The sequence below is a fragment of the Arachis duranensis genome, chromosome 3 (genome assembly GCF_000817695.3).
Source record: "Arachis duranensis cultivar V14167 chromosome 3, aradu.V14167.gnm2.J7QH, whole genome shotgun sequence".
Lineage (NCBI taxonomy): Eukaryota > Viridiplantae > Streptophyta > Magnoliopsida > Fabales > Fabaceae > Arachis > Arachis duranensis.
Window position 1 is genome coordinate 134,424,278 of NC_029774.3, and position 2,713 is coordinate 134,426,990.

A 2,713-nucleotide genomic window follows, 5' to 3' on the forward strand; every position below is an offset into this window, starting at 1 on the left:
GTCCGAACACACTGAAAGCAAAAAATGAGAAAAAAAACCCCACCCAAGAATGAGGAAAAGCGTTTGTATCATTTGGTGATCCATCTACTCTAATACTTAGCTCCTTCATTTGAATAAATTTCATTCCTACAAGACTCAGAAACAGTGAAGAAAAAACCATGCATTACTAAGTTTTGGTATGCATGATTTTCTGCTAGTCGATTAGAGCACAGTAGGTGTTTGACGAAATGCTTTATAGAAGATTCCCACAGTCTTTTCAAAATTTCAATTAATCATTACATCTTTTAAACTACATGTTCTCTTGCATGCACTGCCCGCCGGTCCGGGATGGGTTTCTTCTGTTTCGTACTCATGTTTGTTTAATTCTGTTTCACTTGGTGAAAAGTTCTTGGAATTTTGTGATTTTAACAAGTTCTGTTCTCTTTGTCTGGTCATGCATTAAACGCAGCTAAAGCCTTTGTTTTTATGAACTATAATAGTGATGCCCTTCTCCTTTTCTTCTTTGACACCAGGCTAAGCAGAAGCAGGCAGACAGAAGCTTAAAATATGTGTTATTATTGACAACCTTGTGTCCTGTTTGATTGGTTGCTTCACAACGAAGTAATCAAAATGCTATATCTCCAAACTACTGTCCTTCCTAGATGCCCTTCTCCTTTTTGCACCACAAAAATGGATGATTGTTTGCGTTCATTCTCATCAGTTAATGTTCAGAATTCTAGTTTAGAATCTACTCATGCCATTGTTCATTTGGGATTCTTGTTTCATTCCCCTATATCTACCCATTGCACTCTGAAGTAGTTTTCTTGATATGCTTCAGGAGAATCTCCTTCAAATACTGAATATGATTCTGAACCTAAACCTGACTCTAACAAAAGAGTTAGGCCTAAGGCAAGAATGCAGTCTTCAAAAGATGTGGCATCTGGCATTGGTGAAATAGGTTCTGCTGATGCCTTCCCTACAATAATTCCAAGGAAGCCAAGGCATGGTCGTAGAAGCGAAGCAATGGCAGTGGAAGATTACATACATGGTTCGTTTGAACGCGCATTTGAAATAATTCGGCAGCAAAAATAAGATGTTTTGGAGGATCAGGAAAACATAATGAAGGATAGCGTCCATGGCAATTATGAATCCGAAAGCAGTGATGATGATGATGATGATGATGGTGGTGAAGAGGAGTTGAAGAAGGACAATGAAGAAGAGGAAGATGATGAAGATGACAATGACAGGGTAAAGAATATGGTGATTGAGGAAGAAAGTGAAAACTGATGATTACTGGGTGCAGGAGATCAACTGTTTGGAGTGGGAGAATTTTGCTTTCCATCCCAGCCCATTAATTATCCTTGTATTTAAACGTTATAACAGGTAAACTCCCCTATTCTAAATAATATAGTATATTTTCATTCACTAATATTAATAAAAAAAAGGCACAAAAACCAGCCTTTGGTGTTTGAAATTGTTATTCCACATAGCAAGTGATAACTGGAAACTTTTGAAAGAGCTGGAGGAAGCAATCAAGGTATATTGGAACGCCAAAGATCGGTTACCTCCTCGGGTATAGTCAATCTTTTTTCTTATAGCCAAACCTCAAACTTGCTAGAAGCCTTAAACTGCAATTCATATAATGCCTTGAATTTTCTGTTTATAGGCTGTTAAGATTGACATTAACATCAAGAGAGACTTGGCATATGCCCTGAAAGTTAAAGGATGTCCTCAAATTTTGTTTTTGCGGGGACACGGAGTAGTGTACAGGAAGAAAGGTGAGATTGCTGCTCTTTCTAGTCTCATTTTAAACAGAGAAGTATTGTACATTCATTTTACCTAGTACATTGAGCAGATATATACCTCATTTCATGTATGATGCATGAACGGATACAAATAACATATCTCTCTGAATATACTAGGCCACATACTCACATAGTATTTGTTTGGTTAGCTTCGTTCCAAGACAGCATTCTCGTTGTTTTAGTTTTTCTTTTTCACAATGAAACACTGCTTCCGATGCCATTGCAGAAGTGAGAAATGCCGATGAGCTAGTTCAGAAGATGGCATTTTTCTATTACAATGCAAAGAAAGCCTGCCTGGATTGACAACAAGGCTTTGCCACGTTTTCGTTTTTAATCAAATTTCAGAAATGTCATGTAGCCCTTATCAACTAAAATATTGTCTTTGTTGTGATGCGTACAACCAAATATGCCGCAACATTTGTTTCACTGTGATCTTGTATTAAGGAAAAGTAAATAACTAAGGTGAGTTTGTGTATATATTTTCCAACGGATCAAAATTAGAACTCTTTTTCCATAACAATTTTGTGTAGTCAAATTTGCATTGTGTTATATATAGTAGATGTTTTCAAAATATTAAACACACTAGTTTGCATTGACCATTTCACTTTCTAAAAAAAGGAGTTTCTCACTACATCGTTTTCTTTTTTTATAGGGTTTACTGTTACTCCCATAATACACTCGTACCCCTTTTTTCATGTCATAATCATATGCATAAATTGGGAAATTATATGAAATATTTAATTCCTAAGAATGATTCTTTTTCTCAAAAAAAAAAAGTCAGAAGAAAATTGCCTTTTATTTTCTGAATAAAAAGATTTCTTTTTCAAAGAATAAAATACCCCATTGGTCACAGAATATTCTGTGGTCTTATTTATTAGCCATAGTCATTATCATTTGTATTCCATATATATAGCGCTCTCCTTTACACT

At 35.6% G+C, this 2,713-nt stretch overlaps 1 pseudogene; it reads left to right on the forward strand.

Annotated features, from left to right (window-relative positions):
• Nucleotides 1–894: 894 nt before the first annotated feature.
• LOC107482152 (thioredoxin-like fold domain-containing protein MRL7 homolog, chloroplastic) lies at nt 895–2,205 on the forward strand (annotated as a pseudogene).
• Nucleotides 2,206–2,713: the final 508 nt, after the last annotated feature.